Genomic DNA, 12,709 nt, shown 5'->3' with positions numbered 1-12,709 from the left:
GCCAGCCAGCCTAATGCCATTCTGGGATGCTGGGTGGATGAGGCCAAGGAGAGATTCAAGGCGATGCCTGTTTGGGCTGTAAAGATGTGTCGCTCTTTGCTCCTGTATCCCAGAGACACGAATGGCTGGACGCCAGGTCCCTCCTCTGCCAGAGCTAGACCTGGAGCAGTGATTATTAGAGCTCAGAGAGCATCAGGCTGCTCACCGTATGGATGGGGAGACTGAGGCCCAGAGAGAGGGACCAACCAGCCCTGGGTGAAGCATCCTTTGGGTCAGCTTTGAAGGTCCAGCCTGTAACCCCTTACCTTCGGCATTATCAAATAAAAACGTGCAGATGCCATAAGAAAATGCATGCAAAATACTAGTGCATACTCTTTTCTCTAATAATAAAAAAGATGGGGTGAACTCCACCTTTTACTTATATGCTTCCATTTCATTTGAATTTTTTTTTACAATAGTCATGTGTCACTTTTATATCCCACAACCTTAGGGAAATTCCTTGTGCCTCTAATTCATTATGGGAACACTTGAAAGTTAACAAAAGTTAGCCAGATAACTTTATTCCCATTCCCATTCTAGCGACGATTTGTGTTTTGTGAATTTCAGTGTGCCAGTTCTAAATACTTTACCTGGATTATCTCATTTAATCTGGCAGCAGCCCTAATAGTAGGTGCCGTTATTATTAACTCTCTCTTCATAGTTGAAATTCAAAAACTTGCTCCCAGTATCCACTATAGCTAAAAATATGTCCATCCTAAAACCCAGCAACCCTACTTTTATGTACATACCCAAGAGAAGTAAAGACATCCGCCAACCAAAAGGCTTGTACAAGAACATTCATAGTCCCAAAGTGGAAATAACCAAAATGTCTATCAGAATGCATAAACAAACTGTGTTTTCAGACAATTCATGCCATGGAATATTATACAGCAAAGCAAAAATTAAATACCGCTACACACAACAACTGGGTGAGTCTCACGATCACTACGCTGAGTGGAAGAAGCCAGGCAGGGAAGAGCCCATACTGTGTGCTTCTATAGATGTGAAATCCAAGGAAAGGTGAAACTAATTGATGGTGATAAAGGCCATGGGAAGAATGATTACCTACGGGGCACAAGGACATTTTCTGGGATGTTAGAAATATGTCCCTTAATCTGGGTGGTGGTAACAGGAGTGTATGCCTATGTGAAAAGTCATCAAGCTGCATATTTAAGATTAAGATGAATGGATTGACAAAATTAGAAAGAAAGAGTGGGGGGGGGAGAGGGAGAAAGAAAAAAGAAAGAAAGAAGAAGGGAAGGAAGGAAGGGAGGGAGGGAGGAAGGGGGGAGGGGGAGGGAAGGAGAGAGAGAAAGAGAAAAAGAGAGAACTTGCCCATAATAATATGGCTCACAAGCCCAAAGTTGAAGCCAGGTTAGGGCTCCCAGATCTAGCAAATAAAAATACAGGACACCCTGTGTTATATCTGGCAACCCTCACCCAGGCAGTCTGTTTCCAGAGGTGGAACACTCAGCCACCACCCTGGAGAGCTTTACTGAGAGTTGAGAATGGTTCCAGGCACCCAGGACTCCCACACCCCAGAGCCAGAGGTGGGCCTTGGCTTCAGAGAGTCCTGTGCTATGTGCAAAAAGCAAATTCAGTACAGTATTTAATATTGGAAAATGAAGTGGAGTGACACCCGTTGTTTCCATGATCCAAACTATAGAAAGTAAAGTTTCACAGAATATTCTTGGCTCTTGGAATGAACAGAAGATATCCCCTAGGAGGCATGTGAGATTTTTATCTTTATCAGAAGGGAGCATGAGTTTCGTTTTGTTTTGAAAAAAGGAGGACTTCACTGGTGGTCCAGTGGTTAAGACTCCGTGCTTCCACTGCAGGGAGCACGGGTTTGATCCCTGGTCCAGGAAGATCCCACATGCCACGCAGTGTGGCCAAACAAACAAACAAAAAAATGTTGAGAAACACTGAGCTGGTTGAATCTGCCCATTTTACAGTTGGGTAAAGTGAGGCCCAAAGAGCGGCAGGGATGTGCCCTTAGTCCCACAGGGGTGTAGGGCTTACTCAGTCTGTTGATCACAGGGACAGTGAGAAACGACTCTGAAGTCCAAAGTTCATTGATCATACTGAGAGGAGGTTCCAGAAGGCCCCCAAAGGACCTTTGGAAGCAATTTCTGTTGATTTGGCTGGAGCTGTTGGAGCTGAAGATTCTTCTGACCCACTGGCTGGTTGATAAGGACATGGCCTTCTAGCAGCTCTGAAATACACTCAGGCCAGGACAAAAGGATCCTTGGCTGGGAGAATTCTCTGCAGGAGGCAGAACTCTGTGGAGGGCCAGGTGAAGTTAGAGAATAACCAGTTAACCCCACACACCCACACATACATTCTCAGATGAAATTAGCATTATTAGAACTTTTCTAAGTATTAACATCATCATAACCTCTGTAAATGTATAAAATACAGAAGGTAGAGAGAAGAAAGTACTAATCACCTGCTACCAACCCCCGCACCAAGAAATAAGGGCCATTAACATTTTGGGTGAATGTCTCCAAAAGTTAACATAAACACACCTGGGTGACAAAAATGGGCTCTTGTTATACGTGCGGTTTTGACTTCCGTTCTGTTCTGTTACCAATATGGCATGTCCTGAACACCTTTCCATACAACTATAGAACAATGGTATCCATTTCACACAGGTTACCATTGTATGTGGATGTAACAATTTTTTTTAAAATTCTTGGATCTAACAATTTTTAAAGTCGGTCCCTATGGGGACTGCCCCTGTCATTTTTTGATATTACAAATATCCTAGATGCATTTCTTGGCACACCTGTCTATTTCCCTGGGGTCGAGTCCTAAAAATGGAATCATTGTGCCAAAGAGTTTGCACATTTAAAATATTGATCCTTTTTGCCAGACAGCCCTCCAAAAGGACTCTATTAACTGACAAGTTTAAGGAGGCACGCACCCTCAGGTGCCCACCCTGTACTTGCACCATCCTGAGAGTGAGAGCCTTCTTAAATTTTGCACACATCCTCACTTGCCTCAGCCTAGTTCCAGCCCTGCTAATAAGACTGCAAATCTTTTCATACATTGATGGACCTTTAGATTTATTTCTTTATAAAGGCCCCTTTTTGGCCCATTTTCCTCTTGAAGTGTGTTGGCTATTTCTCTTATTAATTTGTAAGAACTCCCTTTATATTTATGGGTATTATCCTTTTGTTGAAAAGATTTCCCCCAATCTGTCTGACATTCAAAGGTTTTAGAACTTTTTGGGCAGCAACATGGATGGGCTTAGAGATTATCTTACTAATTGAAGTAAGTCAGAAAGAGAGAGACAAATACCATATGATATCACTTATATGTGGAATCTAAAATACGACACAAATGAACATATCTACGAAACAGAAACAGACTCACAGACATAGAGAACAGATTTGTGGTTGGCAAGGGGGAGAGGGGTGGGGGAGGGAAGGATTGGGAATTTGGGGTTAGCAGATGGAAACTATTATATAGAGAATGGATAAATAGCAAGGTCCTACTGTTTAGCACAGGAAACAATATTCAATATTCTGTGATAAACCATAATGGAAAAGAATATTAAAAAAAAGAATGTATATATATGTATAACTGAATCACTTTGCTGTACAGCAGAACTTTACACAACCTTGTAAATCAACTATATTTCAATTAAATAAAAACCTTTTTGGAGTCAAATCTATTCATCTTTTTGTTTTTCCCTTTTATGGTTTCTGCCATTAATGTCATATTTAGAAACCTTGCATCCCCTCCCCTCTCTGTCCCATTTTATAAATTACTCATGCAGACTTTCTAGAACTTTTGAGGGTTTTTTTTTTTAACATTGAAACATTTGATTCATGTGGAATTAATTTTGGAGAAAGAAGGGGGTTAAGGATCCAGCTTCACTTACTAGACAATGGCACCAAAACCGTTAGTTGACTCACTCATATTTTCTCTACTGATACTTCCCTGCTTTTATTATTCACTAAACTTTCCTGTGTGTTTGGGTCTATTCCTAGACTCTCCATTGATCTGTCTGTGGCTTTCTAAACCAGTGCTCATGCTGTTTTAATTTCTGCAGCTTTGTCACATGTTTTAATATCTGGTAGGACAGATCCCTTCTTTCTACTCTTCCTTTTTGGTGACTAGTGATTAAGACCAGGGACTCTGGAGTCAGGCAGGCAGACTCAGCTGGTACCCCAACCTTGCCCTCTCTACCTGTGTGGTCTTGGGCTGGTACTAAAGGAAACCAGAGAACAATCGGGAAGGCACATGGCAGGAGGTCCAAGAGCACACGTTAGTGTCAAACACACATGAGGTCAACCCGAGCTCCATTCCTCATGGTCCCCAGAATCTCAGACAAGTCTCTTCTTGAAGCTTTATATGTAGAATTTGTGGTAGGGGGTGGGGGGAAGGAAGCTAATAACAGTTTCTTGCTATTGGAAAAATTAAATAACAAGGGACTTTGCCCTATTGTGGAATTAAGATGAAATAGTGATTGAAGAGGACACGATGCACAGTATATGTTCAATAAATGTGTTATAAAACAAAATTCAACTGAGTAAAATGTTAAAGCTCTAGTTGGCTTTAGTCAATTATTTATGAATTGGGCAGTATCCAATCTAGCAGATAGAAAGGAGTTCCCAGGAGCTATACAAAATGAAAGACTTGTATAGGTAGAAGGGAGCAGGAACAAGGAAGTTACACTGGGCAGAAAAGCAGATTGGATATTGCAAGGTTACTTTCCTTTTGGGGGATGGCAGGGATCTACCAGGCAGATAACTTAACTAGTGCTGATCAGGTGATTCCTGGCTGGCTGATTTAAGATTCCATTTCTGGGAAAAACAAAACTGTAATTAAGACGCAGTTTGGTCATGTGGGGCTTAGCGTAAATGACTCCATTTTGGGCTTGTTGTCTTGTCTTTAACAATTGTCATCTCGTTCAGTTATCTCTTATCAAGATCCCTTACACCCAAAAACATCAGGTTGGGATGTTCATAGGAATTGCATTGAATTTAACTTAGAGTGATTGATAATTCTACTATAAAGTCTTCCCCTGGAAAAAAAAAAAAGAAAGAAAGAAAGAAAGAAAGAAAAATCCTCTCCATCTCTCCATTTATGTCTTCTTTTTGTTCTTTGGTAGAGTTTTATAACTCTTCATATTTTTCTTCCAAAACTGGGATGCTACTGTCATATAGTGATTGGTAACCTACTTTATTTCCCCCCAACTTAATATTTCATGAAACTGTTTCTCCAGTAGTGCATTATATTGTAACATATTTTTATATGGCTGCTATATTAGTTATCTATGGCTGTATTAGTTATCTATGGCTGCATAACACATTATCTCAAAATCTACCAGCTTAAAACAGTAGTCATTTATTATCTCACATGTTTTCTGGGGGTCTGGAATCTGGGGGCAGCTTAGCTGGGTGCTTCTGGCTCAGGGTCTCTTGTAAGGTTGCAATCAGGATGTCGGCTGTGTCTGCAATGTCATCTGAAGGCTTGATCGGGGCTGTAAGATCTACTTGCAAGGTGGTTCACTCACGTAGCTGGTAGATTGGTGCTGGCTGTTGGCAGGAGGCCTCAGTTCCTCACCATGAGGACCTCTCTCCATAGGGCTGCTTGAGCATCCTCATGACGTAGTGGCTGGCTTGATCATCCAGAGTGAGTGATCCAAGAGAGAGCAAGAGGGAAGCCACGGTGTCTTGTATGACCTAGCCTCAGAAGCCAGAAGCTGCCACATCTGCAATATCCTAGTGCTTACACAGGTCTATTCATTGTGAAAAGGTCTCCAAAATGGCATGAATACCAGGAGATGGGGATCATTGAGGGCCAACTAGGAGGGCCATCATATGCATGTACCCAAATTTATTTAACCAGTGACCTCTCATGGGACATTTAATCACTCCAAATTACAGGCTGAGATTCCAAGGCCCAGCAAGGGTCAGTGTGTTGTCTGTGGTCACACAGCAAGTTAGAGGCAGAGTCAGGCTAGCCCAAGTCCTGTGAGTACACCCACTGGAGAGGGGAGGGGAGGCCTGGAGGGAGGCAGAGACTCCCCACCTCCCAGGGAGAACCCAAGCACACAAGTTAAATCAAGGGGTGAGTAGAGGAAAGGAGGCTTTCACCAACTCCACACAGGAGCGAGGAACTCGCAGTTGCCTGGCTGTTGGTACCCATCAACCCACCCAGAGAGATGCCTTATCAGGAGCCCTGGACCCCAGCAACTGCCCAGACCCGCCCTGGACACTGTGGGCCAAGTGGCCAAGGCTTTGAGTCCCAAACACCATTCCCTGCACATGGGGGCACATCCAAAGTTTCACCTCTCAGGCTAGAAAGGCCAACTACCTACACATGGGCCCCGGGGGCTGGTCAGCTGGGGTTCAAATCCTAGCTGTGCTCTGGGCCTCAGTTTCTAGAACCAAGGAAATGATAATATTAGGTGTATTCATTTCGTAGGGCTGCTGTAACAGAGCACCACAAACTGGGTGGCTTAAACAACAGAAACTGGTTGCCTCACAGTTCTGGAGGTCAGACATCAGAAACCAAGCTATTGGCAGGGTTGGTTCATTCTGGGCTGTGGGAATCTGTTCTGTGCTTCTCTCCTGGCTTCTTGTGATCTACTGACCATCTTGGGTGTTCCTTGGCTTGTGGCCACAGATTTCCCTGTGTCTCTATCTCTGTGTTAAATTTCTCCTTTACATAAGGACACAGTCATCTTGGATTAGGGCCCACCCTAATGATTTCATCTTAACTTGATCATCTGCACAGACTCTATTTTGAAATAAGGTCATATTCACAGGTCCTGGGGGTTAGGACGTCAGCATCTTTGGGGCGGACACAATTCAACCCATGACATTAGGTAACCTCAATGAGCAGGACAGCACAATGTGCTTTTCATGTGCATTATTGTGTTCAAGCCTCAAAACCAACCCATGAGGTAAGCGGTCCCATTCTTATCCCCATTTTACAGAGCAAGAAAGTGAGCCTCAGAAAAAGGAAGCACCTGACAGCTCCAAAGTCAGGAGGCCAGTTTGAACCAGGCAGATCCCAGGATCACCACACCTCCCTGGTGGGGTTGTCATGGTGATTCCTCTGCTCAAATATCACCTGTCCAGAGGTTTCCCTGACCACTTGCCTAAAGAGCCCCCTCCACCACCCTCTCCCCCAGACTGATTTTTACTACTTGACATCATATTTCATTTATTTGACACTGATCTGTGCATGTCATGGTCTAAGAACTTTACTGACAGGGATTCATTTAAAAATGATGTATTTAAATATTCATATATTATATGAATATATTAGCATATGTTATAGTAAATATATTTACTTTTTTGTTTGGCTAGATCTCCCACCTGATTGGACGCCACCCAATTATATTCATATATTTATTTAAATATATAGTATAGGACTATGTTATATTTAAATATTCGTGTTTATATGCGTATATTAGCATATGTTATAGTAAATCTATTTACTTATTGGTTGTTTGGCTATATCTCCCACTTGATCGGACACCGCCCAAGGACAGTGACTCTGTGGTGTTCCCTGATGGACCCCAAATCCTAGACTGGTGCTCAGCAGAGCGTAGGCACTCCATAAATTCTCGTTCAATGTACTGAGTGAATGTGAAAATGATACAATGTCCAAGAATTGCCTGGAACATATTGGATTATGACATCATAATAATTTTTTTATAGTTGTTAAATAACAAAAATTTAACTGAGTAAATTTTAAAGATCTAATTGGCTTTGTTGAATGATTCAAGAATTGGAAGCATCCCATCTAGCAAGTAGAAAGGAGCTCCAAGGAGCTGTACAAAATGGAAGGTTTTTATAGCAGAAGGGGGAAAAGAATGGATTGTTTCAGGCTTAGGTAACCTACTTATGGAGGACAGAAGGGGGCTACATGGCAGATTACCTCATTAGTGCTGACCAGAAAATTCCAGACTGACCAGTTAAGACTACATTCCTGGGGGAGGTTGTAACTGCAATTAGGTTAGGTATTAAGTCTTGGTTTGCTGATGTGGGGTTTAGCACAAGTGACTCCATTTTGAGCCTGTTGTTTCTTTTTTAACATAGTATATGTGTAAGTTGGTTTTATATTCATTTTCTATGGCTGCTGCAACCAATTACCAGAAACTCAGTGGCATAAAACCACAGGAATTTATTTTCTTATAGTTCTAGAGGTCAGAAGTCTAAAATCAAGGTGATGGCAGGTCTGCATTCTTTCTGGAGATGATGAGGTAGGAATTCACTCCTTTGCCTTTTTCTGCTTCTAGAGACCTCCTGCGTCCCTTGGCTCACGGCCTTCCTCCTATCACTCCAACCTCTTTCTTGTGTCATCACATCTCCTACTTCTCACTCTGCTCCTTCTGCCTCCTTCTTATAAATACCCTTGGGTTTATATCAGGCCCACGTGGATAACCCAGGATAATCTCCCCACCTCAACACCCTTAATTTAATCACATCTGCAAAGTCACACATACCAGGCATTGGAATATGGACATCTTTGGGGAACCATTATTCAGTCTACCAGAACTTTGCTACCTCTGAACTGCAAATTAGTTGCTCTAAAAAGGGAACTATCGGCAGAGTTCTCTTCCCTTCTCCCCTCCTAGGCTATCCTGGAAGAACCTCTGTCTTTGAGTTCTAAAGTAGAAAAACATCTGTCCCAATACCAGCTTCACCACTCCCTAGCTATGTAACCTTGGGTGTGTGGCTAACCCACTCTGTGCATCCACTTCCTCAGCCATGAAATGAGAACCACAACAATGTGACAAGAAATAAAGAAAGAGGCTTAAGCCAGGAACAAGCAGAGGGGCAGCAGGAGCATAGATAAAGTGTACCTACCTTCCAGCCTCAGGTCAGGGAAGGCTTCCTGGAGGAGGTGGCCCTGGAGGCAGACTGGGGGACATTCACATGTTAATAAACCCCTGTCCCCAACACACTGGCAAATCACTTTGCCTACCGCCTAGCAGACAGCAAATAACTCCATAACTTGCTGTTTTTAGTCCTTGCAAAACTGAGCTGAGACTACGAGGTCAAAGATAATTAAATAAATCATAATGAAAAAATAATTATGATGATACCGAATGGAAAGGGCTCTACTGGATGCAAGAAAACTTTGGAGCTGCCTCTTTCAGTGGGTTCCCCTCCTCCACTCCTGAAGCCTAGACCAGGGGGCTCTCACTTCTCTTTTCCCTGCCCCACCCCCTTACAGGCCACAAGTCAGGCCCACAGGCCTTTTCACAGAAGGGTTTTCACGAAAGGGTTTAGAATGATCAAAATTTTAAATAAAGACAGGGTCAAATAAAGACAGGATCAATAAAAATGCCTTGCTGTGCCATACTGGAGCCTGTGGCACTAGGAAGATCAGTAATATGGTACTGATCCCTTTTCTTTTTTTGGCCACACTGCTGCATGGCTCGCAGGATCTTAGTTTCCCAGTCAGGGATCGAACCCGTGCCCCCTGCAGTGGAAGCACGGAGTCCCAGCCACTGGACCACCAGGGAATTCACCCAACTCCATTTAAAATGTTGACATTTCCTTCATCGAAGATTTTTTTGCATAAATTTTGATTCTTTAAAAAATAGTCTTTCTCTTGGTTACTGAGGTTTCTTGTTGTTGTTGTTTTGGTTGCCCCCTTATATTCTGTGCCCTCATCTTGGTCCCAGCCCAGCTCCTGAGGTTTTTCTTAGAAACCATGTGACAAGTCAGAGAGATAGTTGTGACAATGTTGAGTGATACATGCTGTGTGTCTGGGGGTAGGTGGGGGGAGAGCTATGAAATCCTGGGAAGGACGCTGAGTCCAGTCTAGGGGGTAGGGAGAGATTTTTGGAGGTGGTGTCTGGCAAGAGATAGTGTGGGAAGGAAGAGGGCCCCTCAGCTGTAAGAGGAAGTGAGAAGGGGTGGGATGGTCTCTGGTCTAGTGGGGGTGGGTAGAAAGCTAAGCTGGGCCAGGGTAGAAGGATTAGGGTTTAGTGCCTTCTTGGTGGCAGGATCAGATCTTTTCTTTTTATAATGAAGTATAGTTGATTCACAATGTTGTATTAATTTCTGCTATACAGCAAAGTGATTCAGTTATACATATATATATATACATTCTTTTTTTAAAAAAATATTCTTTTCCATTATGGTTTATCATAGGATATTGGTTTTTTTTGGCCACGCCATGCGGCATGCAGGATCTTAGTTCCCTAACCAGAGATCGAACCCATGCCCCTGCAATGGAAGCACGGAGTTTTAACCACTGGACCGCCAGGGAAGTCCCTATCATAGGATATTGAATATAGTTCCCTGTGCTATACAGTAGGACCTTGTTGTTTATCCATTCTCTATATTAAAGCTTACATCTGCTAACCCCAACCTCCCACTCCAGCCCTCCCCCAACCCCTTCCCCCTTGGCAACCACCAGTCTGTTCTCTATGTCCGTGATTCTGTTTCTGTTTTGCAGATAGGTTCATTTGTGTCATATTTTAGATTCCACACATAAGTGATATCATATGGTATTTGTCTTCCTCTTTCTGACTTACTTCACTTAGTATGATAATCTCTAGTTGCATCCATGTTGCTGCAAACGGCATTATTTCATTCTTTTTCATGGCTGAGTAGTATTCCAGCGTATATATGTACCACATCTTCTTTATCCACTCATCTGTTGATGGACATTTAGGTTGTTTCCATGTCTTGGCTATTATGAATCGTGCTGCTATGAACATAAGGGTGCATGTATCTTTTTGAATTAGAGTTTTGTCTGGATATATGCCCAGGAGTGGAATTGCTAGATCATATGGTAATTCTATTTTTAGTTTTCTGAGGAACCTCCATACTTTTTTCCACAGTGGCTGCACCAACTTACATTCCTACCAACAGTGTAGGAGGGTTCCCTTTTCTCCACACCCTCTCCAGCATTTGTTATTTGTAGATTTTTTTAATACTTATTTTATTTATTCATTTATCTTGGCTGTGCCAGGTCTTAGTTGCGGCACATGGGATCTTCTTTGCGGCATGTGGGATCTTTTTAGTTGCAGCATGCATGCGGGATCTAGTTCCCTGACCAGGGATTGAACCCCAGCTCCCTGCATTCGGAGCATGGAGTCTTACTCACTGGACCACCAGGGAAGTCCCTGTAGACTTTTTAATGATGGCCATTCTGACCGGCACGAGGTGGTACCTCATTGCGGTTTTGATGATCAGATCTTGGTATGGATTTCTCGATGGATAGGAGAGGAAGGGTATGGAGGGAAGACCAGTAAGGAGGCCTTGGCATTTGTACAGGGAGCGGTTCTCAAACCGAGGTCCCCATACCAGGACCATCAGCATCACTAGGGCATTATTAAAAACTGAGTGAATCGCCAACTCTGGAGGGTGGGGCCTCCAAATCTGTATTGACTCCAGGGAATTCTCAGACCTTCCCATTTGAGAACCACCAGCCTAAGGTTCTCGACCCTAAAATCCCACACCCCTTTTACAACTAGTGTGTGATGATTCCTTTACTCATTGGCAACAAATTCATAGATGATAAAGCCCACCTCCACATGTAATGTGAAAAAACAAAATCTATAATGCCCTAACATAAAAGGAAAATTCATCATGATGAAACAACATCCATTTCATTATGTAAAATCTTGGGCACAACCCCCCTGGAGGACACAGGGAAGTCTCAGTGGTGTGTCTGGTTTTTTCTTTTTTCTTTTTAATGAAGTATAGTCAATTTACAATGTTGTGTTGAAGTGTGTCTGTTTTTAATGAATGTGTTCAGAGTTGAGAAGTAAGATAGTCACTAGTCAACTGAATATTGCCCATAATTTTGTCTTACACTTGACATTTTAAAATAAGTGCTAAATAAATATGGCGGTCTGTCTACAAGAGCACAGCTACAGATGCCTGCTTGTTGGGTCAACTGCTCCAATATTAGGAGTGGTGTTTCCCTCTATAAACTCTTTTTCCCAAATGGTGAACAACTCCGGACAAAGCTCTCAAACAAAACAAAGTATTTTCTTTCCTCTATTTAAACATAGTTGCATTTCTGAAAATTCTGTGAAAAATACTTTGTGTTGATATGTAAAATGGAATTAGGTTCTGGCTTCAGATAACTATGAACGGTGTTTTCACCCACACAGGTGTCTTGTGGGAATGAAGCAATTCTCCTTGGGCGGGGGCAGCGTCACTGTCCAGTGCATTGCACGACTTTTAGCGTTTTTAGCATTCCTGGCTCCTGCCCTCTGAACACCAGAACCACCAATAGCTCTCCCCATCTGCAAGACATTAAAAAATATTCCCACAAGTTAAAAAACAAAACAAAACAACAACAACAAAAACAAAAACCCCACAACACTCAGTGGGGGCTATAGTAACCCCACTGAGAACCACCTTTTTTTTTTTTTTTGAAAGTTATACAATTTTTATTTATTTATTTATTTATTTATGGCTGTGTTGGGTCTTCGTTTCTGTGCGAGGGCTTTCTCTAGTTGCGGCAAGTGGGGGCCACTCCTCATCGCGGTGCGCGGGCCTCTCATTATCGCGGCCTCTCTTGTTGCGGAGCACAGGCTCCAAACGCGCAGGCTCAGTAATTGCGGCTCACGGGCCCAGTTGCTCCGCAGCATGTGGGATCTTCCCAGACCAGGGCTCGAACCCGTGTCCCCCGCATTGGCAGGCAGATTCTCAACCACTGCGCCACCAGG

Source organism: Eubalaena glacialis, chromosome 15 (assembly GCF_028564815.1).
Source record: "Eubalaena glacialis isolate mEubGla1 chromosome 15, mEubGla1.1.hap2.+ XY, whole genome shotgun sequence".
In the NCBI taxonomy this organism is placed as follows: Eukaryota; Metazoa; Chordata; class Mammalia; order Artiodactyla; family Balaenidae; genus Eubalaena; species Eubalaena glacialis.
This window is presented reverse-complemented; position numbering follows the sequence as displayed.